The sequence below is a fragment of the Tasmannia lanceolata genome, unplaced genomic scaffold (assembly GCF_043159265.1).
Source record: "Tasmannia lanceolata isolate RefF3 unplaced genomic scaffold, GAP_Taslan_0.1 ptg000003l, whole genome shotgun sequence".
In the NCBI taxonomy this organism is placed as follows: Eukaryota; Viridiplantae; Streptophyta; class Magnoliopsida; order Canellales; family Winteraceae; genus Tasmannia; species Tasmannia lanceolata.
This window is the reverse complement of record NW_027518680.1, coordinates 42,586,303-42,598,123: the sequence shown is the minus strand read 5'-3', so window position 1 is coordinate 42,598,123 and position 11,821 is coordinate 42,586,303. Positions and strand designations below refer to the sequence as shown.

Below are 11,821 nucleotides of genomic sequence, written 5' to 3'. Positions count from 1 at the left end.
CTAATGGCGATCCTTGAAAAGGTTTTGGGGCTCATTGAACCTAGGGACATTGAAGTTGGATTCCTTCATGAGCTTCTTTTTCTTGGAGGCGAGGCGGGTTCGAAAGAAGCCCTCAAAGGATGGGTTTCTTGATGTAGTGAGGAAAAATGCATAACCAGCAATGAAGTAGAGTGAGGTACTGAAGAAGCAGATGGGTTCCATTACATCCCAAGAGAGCTCCCAAAATGTAAGTCTCATGCACCCAACAATCTGAAAGACAAGGAAACCTAGGCCACACCACAGCTCCCTTTTAACCACCCTCTCGGCCCGCCTGTCTATGCCTTCCTTGGCATTCTCCATCTTCTTTAGTTCTTTCCAAAGGGGATGCTCCAACAAGAAGGGATCCAAAGCACCATTGATAGCTCTAGCCACCTGAATGAGTAAAGTACAACATGTTCGTTATTAGAAAATGTGGGGTAATTGTGCATGTGGTGTGTATTATGTTTGTTTAGGAAAAAATTTATCCAAGGTTAGTGGCTATTTAATCAACCCATGTGATTTTTTCATTCCATGGCGGATTTGATCAAGGGTTTATCCTATGACAGAACCCATCAAATCAACGGATTTAGGCCCTATTTGTTTAAGATTCTCACAACCGATTGTAACTCCAATGCGATTATTGGACATAAATTTATGTTTAATTTTGATTCCAATAATCGGTATTAGAGTCACAATCGGTTGTCAGAATCTAAAACAAACAGGGCCTTAATTATATTATTTTATTACGGATCTCCGATCGAGGGCTAATGTTTAAAAAAATCCAACAGAGGAGGAGAAAGCATATTTCTATTTTTCTAATCTTACCCTCTCAGGGTGAAGGATGACAGTGTCCCCAAGGACAAGGACATTGCCAGATTGATCGAGGGACTGAGCAATCTGTTGAGGAATGGCAGAGTTGGATGATGATGATGATGATGATAAGGATACACATTCCCTGCACATATCCACCAATTCTACATACGAGACGCAATCCTTTGGGAGGGTCTTGAGCCTTGTCCTCAGTCGCTCCAACTGTGTGACTTGGAGGAGTTTCTTCGCATCTATTATGGCCTCATCGTCTTTGGATGGAGACGGCAGAGGAGAGAGGGCATCGAGCTTAAAGTGCCCTAACTTGGGTAATGGGAAGGGGAGATGGGTAAGAAGTTGTTGGATCATGAGATCGCGCCGATGGAGGAACCAAGGTGAACGATGATGTCCATTGAAGCTGGACGGCCGAGATAGCGCGCATTCTCCGCCCTTGAAGATTTGGTGGGAGTCCTTGCAAAATTGACAAGGCGCCGAGAGGAGGCTGCTTAGAAGATGGCGAGATGTAGAAGAAGAAAGAGCAGACATGATGGTAATGGGGGTGGTGGTGGTGATGATAAGGGAGAGGGGATAAGGAGGATATCATCAGATAAAAGAAAGGATGCTATGTTAAGATAGAGGGAATGAATTCAATTTATGGAGATATGACTGAATGCATGGGTTTGTTAGGGTGTTTTATTACATATATGCAAAAATCTGTGCTTGTAATTTAATTATATGTATTATATATTTATGGATAGAGATTGACTCTACCTCATCGCAAAGTCTGGGTAATGTTTGTTATGAACATTATTTCCGGTCCACTTTTCATCTTTTTAGTGCCACCTTTCATATGCTTCCCCTTTTCTCTAGCCGGTGGCGAAAAGAAGCCGCCAAACCAAATGTTTGTTATACCTTTGTACTCTCTTTTTCTCTCTCTCACCAAATGTCTGTTATAGCCTCTCTCTCTCTCTCTCTCTCTCTCTCCCCTGTGGATATGAATGATTCGTAAGAAATGAAAGGGATACAACTAATCCTTACTGTAAGCCCAATGGTTCTCACCTTGGCATTCCCATCTTCTTTTGATGATTCCAATACACAAGTGATTTTATATCACTAATGTGTTTGAATGTCTAAGTTGTAGATTATAATTGCGCTAAGACAAGATTGCTTGGATTGAGGCCAAGAAGCTCTCATTGGACCACATTAGGAAGGCCAAAGACATCGGAGATCCAAGACGCATAAAGACTTGAAGCATCACATTGAAGATCAAAGTCTTTTTAGAATGTGTAGACACCCCCATTTTGCTAGGCTTTAAAAAGCAAAAGATTCGGTAGTATCATCAATTTTTATATCCGTATTCAGCATTAGATTAGGCATCTATGCATTTTAGGGTAGATTTCATTTCATTATGAGAGTTTTGAAGTTGATTCACAATCCTGAATGTCTCTAGGGGGTTCCTTTGGCCTCTGAAAGATGAAAGTTCAAGTTTCCAAGCAAATGAAAAAAGCTGCTATTTTTAGAATTTTCAGGGTTTCCCTCATTTTTGCCTATTTTGCACTGCAGGGGTATTTTGGTCATTCCCGATGTGTCTCGTTTGACCCTCGAGTTATATTTGAGAAATCTTGAGTGATTTTATAAATTTTGAAAAAGCTGCTATTTTTAGAAACTCATGGGGCTTCCACATTTTTATCATCTTATGGATATTTCAATCATTTCTCATTTGTCTAAAACCATCTCGAGGGTACGGCTGATGGATTATGAGTAATTTCGTAAGCTTTGGAAAACCTGCTAAATTTAGATCTCTCAAGATTTTCTCTTAGTCTTCACTTCGGGGGTATTTTAGACATTTCCAAACATATCATATTTGGTCCTTAAGTTGTGTCTAAGAAATCTTGAGTCCGTTTATAAATTTTTGAAAATCTGCTATTTTTAGAATTTCTCAGGGTTTTCCCTAGTCTCGCCAAAATTCTAGCACCTTGGGGTAATTTGGTCTTTTCCTGTGTAATTCTTTTGATCCCCGAAATATGTCTGAGAGATTATGAATGATTTCCTGAATTTTGGAAAACCTGCTAAATTTAGAATTTCTCAGGAATTTCGCTTAATTTGGAAATTTTAAGTGTTGAGGGCATTTTGAGTATTTTCAGGGGATACCAAATGATTCTGTTTAATATTTCTCACCGAAATGACCCAATTTTAAAAGTTTCTATTTTTGAAGTGTGACCACAAAGACTTTCCATTTTTAATTTTTCCCTTTAGGGGTGAACCAATCTGAGGGTATTTTGGTCACATTTGGATGTCTAACAGTCAAGTAGGGGCATTTTGGTCCGAAAAGTTATTTCCCAAAAAAGATGGTCCGATCATGTGTGAGGGATGCACCATAAATGTCAAATGGGTTAAGTCCATATATAGAATGTTGAATTTAGAAAGATTTTATTGATTTTTTATGAAAAAACCCGAAACCCGTGTGAAATGGCCCATTGGGCTAAAGCCCGCAAAGATGGAGCTCATGTGGGTTCACCCATATGGGTCAACCACCATGGTGGGCGGCCCACATGGTTGACCCACATGAGTTGAGCACCCACCTTGATGATGTCACAATGGTGACATCATATTTGTTAAAAGAAAAATAAAAAGAATAAAAAATAAAAAAAAGGAAAGAAGGAAAAGAGGAATGATTGCTTAAAAATGTTTTCTTCCAAAGAAGCAATGTGGAATGAGAATAACATGTCTTGATTGACAAGAAATTAAGATTTGAATCAAATCCAATTTTGAAACAAGAAAGAAAGAAAGCAAGAGGGGAAAATTGGAAACAAGCAAAAAAGGGAGCTCTCACATTGGAAATTGCTATTTCTCTCTTAACCCTAACTTTTTTTTATATAAAAATCAAAGCAAACAATCCAGAAAAGGGGAAAAAATCCAAATTCGTCCATTTTCTCTCTCCTCCCAAGAATTTTTTTTCTTTTCTCCCTTGAAGTGTGATCTCTCTCTCAAGTGTTCTTCAAAAAAGGAATTCTTGAATTCCTCCTTCTTCTCCAAGGCATCATACAATCAAGAATTATTGGAGTGTTCTTTAGGTCTTCTTCATCATAAAAAAGGGTGCGACAAAGCATATACCTCGGATCTTGTGGGACATGATCCCGCGAGAGGGGCGTGGGGCGCGAGCCGCCGCGCGCTCTCTCTTTGGTCTCTCGTTCCCACGCGATTGGCGTGTGCATTTTATTTGTTGATTTGAATTCGTCTTTCCTGTGAACTTGGGATCACTAAGGCAATCCGAATTCCACACGAAAGAGATTGACAGAGTCGCCACCTAGATGTGGGATCTAGGACCCATAATTAACCAGAAATCTAGACTCGCTACCTGGTTACGAGAATGGAAGGTATGGGGAGTTATCCACCACATGCACCATTCTTGCCCGATAGTCGGTCTTCGATTCCAAAAGCTAACTCTTTTAAATTTATTTTAAATGGCTCATTCAACTCTATGTTATTGTGCGAACTAAGTGACATGCATCCTATGATCTAATTTCAATGTGAATCCTAAATGTGTATCTTGATTTCTTAATTTGTCTGGATTCAATCTAGGTGAAAGTTCTCCTAAAATTCTAATTTCATGAAAAATCCTAAGTGATTTGATTAAGCATTTACAAGAAAATTAATATACAAAACACCACAATTTGTTGTGGTGCCGACTCGCGGGTGGTATGCCATCAGACATCCAAGCTGCCTACGTACCCAAGCCTCACTGGGATCAGAGTCGACGTAGTTCGGTGCACCTAAGCTAAGCTACATATGCCTAACTCAACTAAGACACCGACCTAGACGGGATTGACTGTTTCAACAGTTTTAAGAGAAGTTGTTTAATTCAAGTTGAGGATTTTATTATCTTAGGATTTCATCGAAGATGCTATATGATTCTTATCTAAATGCAAGTTGTCCCTTAGACTAATGCAGGTTAGCCTACATCCTAGTCTACTAGGCATGTCTTAGGGAAAGATGAGGTGACTAGTGTAACTAGACCTATGGTACGGTTGCTATACATAGCAAGCGTCCGTGATGAGGCTGGACTCCTAACTCTAGGACTCCCTAAAACTTAGGACACGACACAACACTAGTGTTCCTAAATTGGGCTCTAATGGTTCTTAGATTGGAAACCATAATCCAATGGTTCCGAAAGACACAAGATAAATCGATTTAAGTTCTCGAGGTTAATGAGTTTCAGATTTCGAAGATTTTCAGTTTCTAGACATTTAAGGATTACCAATGGTTCTAGGGTTCACCAATTTCGGCCTTGAATGACATCCAAAGGAGGGAATCGTGCGCTCTTTCCTTGTGCAATTTAATACTTAGGTTATAGCATCTTATTGCCTGGCAGAATCTCAGGATTTCCGTGGACACTAACCTCGGAGCCAACAACATGCTATAACTTAAATATTCAAATTGTCAAAGATCAAGTTGCAATTGGGATACGATTATGGATGCACGGGCCATTTTTCCAGGAAAATCTAAAGATCCTAAAATTTCTATTTCAATGGATTAAGGAGTGAACATGTGACAGAATTTTAAAGTTCTTTAGGAATTTTTATATGATTTTCAATTAATTTCGAATTTTCCATGGATTTTATCAATTTTAAGCATATGAGCGGTTTTACAAGTGAAATTGTTGCAAATAAATTCGAAATGATTTGAAATTTCTACAGCAGCAAGATGAAAATGTATGTAGCTTACAGGATGAGTTTTGCATATTTTTACATTAAATTCACATTTAATCTTGATTAAACCATTAAATGTCCAGATTGCACAATTAACACATAAACTAGTAGAAATATAACTCTAAATTCTATGAAATTTCTACAGAAATACTACATGAATCAAAATAGCATGCAGTGAGATTTTCATGAATTTTAGAAATTATTTACTACCAATTTCGGATTTTACAATTTCCAGACCAGATTATAAATTAACACTACATCCCATATTAAAACAGATCCAAATCACACGAAAATTTTACAGTAACAAGTAATATGGAAGATAAGACTACTGTAAAAATTTTATGAATTTTAATGATGATCTGATGTTAGTAAACATTCTCCTAAAATCTGATAAGTTTCAAAGAAAATATTAAATAATATACCAAATAAACTCCAAAAATCTTTACAAATTCATGGTAAAATGAATCAGTAACATATTATTTTCCCACGAAATTTCATTAATTTTAGAATCTGTTTGGTATATAATTTAATTTTTCTTCGTCAAAAGATGTTTTTTGAAGAGTTTTCCATTTTTAAAACACAATTTGCGGAAAAAATCAGAAAAATTCGGAAAAATACAGAAATATTTTGAGAACAATGCACCTACCTGTGGTGAAGATCTCCGCCCAATCCAAAAAAATATAAAAAATCCTGCCGCCGCCGATCCGCTCCGCCGTCTTTCGCTTTCTCTGGAGTGTTTAGAGGGAGTGATTGAGGGAGTGAAGAGATAATGGAAGAAGAATATTAGGGAGAGGGATGGAAGAATATATTGAGGAAAGGGATTGGAGGGAGTGATTAGAAGAGATAATGGAAGAGAAAGAGATAATGGAAGATAAATTTCTTTTTTTTTTTCTTCTCCCTTATGGATGGGAAGGGAGATATATATAGGGAGAGAAAGAGAGAGAGAGAGATATGTTGGTGGAGAGCTCATCATGTTGTCCCTCTTAGTGGAGAATCCATCATTATTGTTCTTAGTGGAGGGCCCATCATGTTTCTTAGTGGAGAGTCCATCATTATTGCTCTTAGTGGAGGGCCCATCATGTTTCTTAGTGGAGAGTCCATCATTATTGCTCTTAGTGGAGGGCCCATCATGTTTCTTAGTGGAGAGTCCATCATTATTGCTCTTAGTGGAGGGCCCATCATGTTTCTTAGTGGAGAGTCCATCATTATTGCTCTTAGTGGAGGGCCCATCATGTTTCTTAGTGGAGAGCTACCATCATTGCTCTTCATAAGAGGCCTCACAAGAGGCCCCACTGAGGCCCCACAACGCGGGCCCCACAATGTGGGCCCTCGGTTGATTCGATTTTAAACAAATGTTCAATGCGGGCCCACCAAACGAGTCCAAATTTAATCAAAATGCATCATGCGGCCCCACCAAATGGGTCCAACTTTCTCGATCCAAATTTAATCGAAGCACCCAATGCGGGCCCACCAAACGGGTCCCAATTCTCTCTGGTTTAGATTTTTCTGAATAATCCTTCTCAACATTTAGCGGGAAAATACGAAACACGACGGAAAAGACCAAAAATATTTAGAAATGTAACAAACGGATGCGGGAAAGAAAGACATTGGAAAACCGACGGAAAACAAACCCTAATTTATTTATCGATTAAGGTAGAGCAAAATGGGGTGTCTACAGATGCCCCTCTTTGGTAGAGATGACGTAGTCATCGAATACCAAAGTCAAAATGACAGAGCCATTTTGCGTAGCTTTAATCGACAAAAGACTCTACACAAACGGAACTTAGACGCAAACATTTACTACCTAATGCAAGGCCCTAAATGAAATCCTAGAATTAGAACATAATAAGAAATCCTGATGCGGTGCCGTTCACAAACGGGCAACGAGAGAATGAGATACCACTTTCGAATGGATTCCGAACAGAAAGAACAAAGATCGTTCTCAAGCGGTTTTTTTTTTTTTTTTTTTTAAAAAAGAAAAAGAAAATGAGACATCTTTCACAAGCGGGCTCAAGGAGGATAAGAGACCATTCACAAATGGATTCAGAAAATGAGGTACCGTTCACAAACGGGCTCAAGGAGAAGACGAGACCATTCACAAATGGACTCGAAAATGAGGTTCCGTTTACAAACGGGCTTAAAGAGAACACATGACCATTCACAAATGGACTCGAGAAACGAGGCACCTTTCACAAACGGGCTCAAGGAGAACATGAGACCATTCACAAATGGACTCAGAAAATGAGGTACCATTCACAAACGGGCTCAAGGAGAATAAAAGACCATTCACAAATGGGCTCAGAAAATGAGGTACCGTTCACCAACGGGCTCAAGGAGAAGACGAGACCATTCACAAATGGATTCGAGAAACGAGGCACCGTTCACAAACGGGCTCAAGGAAAACATGAGACCATTCACAAATAGACTCAGAAAATGAGGTACCGTTCACAAACGGGCTCAAGGAGAATAAAAGACCATTCACAAATGGGCTCAGAAAATGAGGTACCGTTCACCAACGGGCTCAAGGAGAAGACGAGACCATTCACAAATGGATTCGAGAAACGAGGCACCGTTCACAAACGGGCTCAAGGAAAACATGAGACCATTCACAAATAGACTCAGAAAATGAGGTACCGTTCACAAACGGGCTTAAGGAGAAGACGAGACCATTCACAAATGGACTCGAGAAACGAGGCACCGTTCACAAACGGGCTCTAGGAGAACATGAGACCATTCATAAATGGACTCGAGAAATGAGGCACCGTTCACAAATGGGCTCAAAGAAACAAGATAGCTTCAACCACGAAGAATTTAGAGATTTTTCATAAACTTGAATTTGACGTAGGATTGGATTTGATGAATTTTTGATTTTTCAGAAATAAGGCAGCGTCCACAAACGGGCTCAAGGAGGACATGAGACCATTCACAAATAGACTCAGAAAATGAAGTACCGTTCACAAACGGGCTTAAGGAGAAGACGGGACCATTTACAAATGGACTCGAGAAATGAGGCACCGTTCACAAACGGGCTCAAAGAAACAAGATAGCTTTGATTGATGAACTCAACAACGAAGAATTTAGAGTTTTTTCATGAACTTGAATTTGACATAGGATTGGATTTGATGAATTTTTGATTTTTCAGAAATAAGGCACCGTCCACAAACGGGCTCAAGGAGGACATGAGACCGTAAATGGACTCAGAAAAATGAGACACCGTTCACAAACGGGTTCAAGGAGAAGACGAGACCATTTACAAATGGACTCGAGAAACGAGGCACCGTTCACAAACGGGCTCTAGGAGAACATGAGACCATTCATAAATGGACTCGAGAAATGAGGCACCGTTCACAAATGGGCTCAAAGAAACAAGATAGCTTCAACCACGAAGAATTTAGAGATTTTTCATAAACTTGAATTTGACGTAGGATTGGATTTGATGAATTTTTGATTTTTCAGAAATAAGGCAGCGTCCACAAACGGGCTCAAGGAGGACATGAGACCATTCACAAATAGACTCAGAAAATGAAGTACCGTTCACAAACGGGCTTAAGGAGAAGACGGGACCATTTACAAATGGACTCGAGAAATGAGGCACCGTTCACAAACGGGCTCAAAGAAACAAGATAGCTTTGATTGATGAATTCAATAACGAAGAATTTAGAGATTTTTCATGAACTTGAATTTGACATAGGATTGGATTTGATGAATTTTTGATTTTTTTGAATTTAATGAAATCGAGGATGTTATAGATCGTGCCTGACAAAGATATCGGAAACTAGGACTTTGACGAATGATGAAACGGCAAACCGAAGAACCATTACTAACAAGAATGGATTAGAAACACTTTTATGAAACTTCAACAAGATTTTTCTCAAAGAGACTGCTGGTCTTGTCTTTGGGGATTTGGATGACTGAAACCTTGAACAAGACACTTGAAATTGGTAATCTAGAACAACGGCTCTCTTGGATATAATCATGGAAAAGTGGGACTTGCCTCTTGATAGGTGTTTAGATAAACATTTCTTGACCAGGAAAGTATTTAACTAACTGGAAGGAAATTCTGAATTTTAACGGTTCATCTTTCTGAGAAATTGGCTCGACCATCATTGCATCTGAGGCTCTTCCAAGCTTAAGATGCCTTCCTGGGGTATGATCTTTTTACGGAAGCTGGGCTTTCTGATGTTTCTACTTCTGAATTCTTCTGGGTTGATATCTTTGAAATGAAGCTGTTTGACTGGATTCTCGAACTTTTTCAGGTACAATCGCAGGGAGCTGACGAGGCCGGGCCTCCTTCACCGAGACAGTTGCATCATTTGGACATATGGATGACGATTGACTCTTTTTAAATAGAAAACTTAGATAAAAGGCACTACTCAAAGGATTGAGGAGCTCTAAAGGAGTGAACATAGAATAACAACGATTGATTAACTACACTGACAGACACAGTAATGCTTCTGACTTAGTTAACGTTTTATTTGGTAAGTCTATCCTTTCAAGGAATATTTTTTTCAATTGGTAAACACTGGACTTTTTCCTTAAAACAGTAATGCCTCAATGATTTAATTACAACTCCTAGGATTGCTTAGCTCCAATGCCCCCAGTTTTGAGGATGTCACTTGAATTTGTTTGAACTTCAATTGATCTTCAGTCCTGATACCGGCTGTAACCTTCTTATAAATTTGCTTGAACTTCAGTTGATCTTCAGTCTTGATACTGGCTGTAGCCTTCTTATAATGATTCTCTTACCGTGACCAAGTCACCTCTTCAGGGTTTTTAACTTGGCGGACCGTGGTAGCCTTAACTTTTGCCTGAACCGTCTTTCTAGGTTTTCGATTCAGCAGGCTATCCCCTTAGCTTTTGCCTAAGCCGCCCTTTCGGGTTTTCAACTTAACAGGGGAATGATCTTAAATTTTGCCTAAACCGCCCTTTCAGGTTTTCAGTCTAGCAGATCTTCAAACTCCATTTTTTTTTATTCATCATCATTTTTTTTTTGTTTCGGGACCTAGATCATTAGTTCTGAACACCGGAAGGACTTTATAGGTAGGATAGGGCTTTTCAAAGAATGGCTTAAGGTTCAACAAAGATTTCGACCGAACCTGTGAATAGGTTGCCTACATATCCCAAGGTAGGAATCAGGTCGTGTATAGTTCAGGGCGAATGCCCCTAGTTTGAAGATAAATTGTTCGAAAGTTTATTGATTTTTCTTTTTTTTTTCTTCTTTCTGGAATAATTGACTTCTCTTCTTTAGGAACTTGTCCCCTTTTTTTTTTCTGAAAGGATTGAATTTCTTTTTTTTTTTTGGATTGATTGAATTGCTTTTCTTTTTTGAATTGACCGAACTCAGTTTAACCGAGCTGCCTACGTACCCCAGTGTAGGGATCAGGTATCGCGTAGTTCGGGGCGAATGCCCCTAGTTTGACGGGTTTTCAAGAAAATTTTATTCAGGCTCGAAGGGTTTGCAAACAGGTATTTGTTTTGACATTGGGTTCTGATTTTGGGATTTATTCGGCCAAAGGAGGCCTTCCGATGTTCAGATTGGGAATCGATCTAGGTTACTAGAGTCCTTCTGGTGCTGATTATTATTATTATTTTTTTTTCTTCTTTTTTTTTTTTTTATGGAGTTTGACGGCATTTCCAGGTAAGAGATAATATATCTTCTTCTTTCAAGATTCTAATACGCGCCTTCGACTTTCATAGAGCAAAACTTGTTCTTCGACATCCTCCATCTATGGATTTGTAACTCTTGATATCTGATGATCACTTTTCAATGCTTGCTCTTGAACTTCTTATCTCGAATTTGATGGCTTCATGTTATGAATTTGAGAACCAAGGTCATCGATTGGAAATATGAAAGTTGTTTCCACTCCATGCCCCTTGCATAGCATATGATATTCACTTCATTCTTTCTTGAACCTTCTATCTGGGTCTTTCTCTTGGCATTAATGGTAACGCTTACCGGACCATCTTTTTATCCTCAAAATGGGTTTACCAATTCTTCACACTCTTCAGAGGGTAATGTATTTTCAATCGGCATTTACTGGATCAAGGTTTTAGTGCCAGTGTTTACCACTTCAATTTCATCTTTGAAAGGCTGAGATTGGCGCTCCTCCTCTTGTTCAAGTAATTGCTGTGACTCAAGTGGAGTTTCGTCAATTTTGTCCTCATTTGAGGAGGGAGTCTTACTTTAAGATCAGAAGCATACTTAAGAAACAGACACAAGTGGACTATTGAAACTTGAAATTTTATTTAAAGGAAAGGCTGTTACATCTGACGACCTATCCTGAACA

At 39.0% G+C, this 11,821-nt stretch overlaps 1 pseudogene; it reads right to left on the bottom strand.

Annotated features, from left to right (window-relative positions):
• Positions 1–1,371, bottom strand: LOC143869787 (calcium uniporter protein 5, mitochondrial pseudogene; annotated as a pseudogene).
• Positions 1,372–11,821: the final 10,450 nt, after the last annotated feature.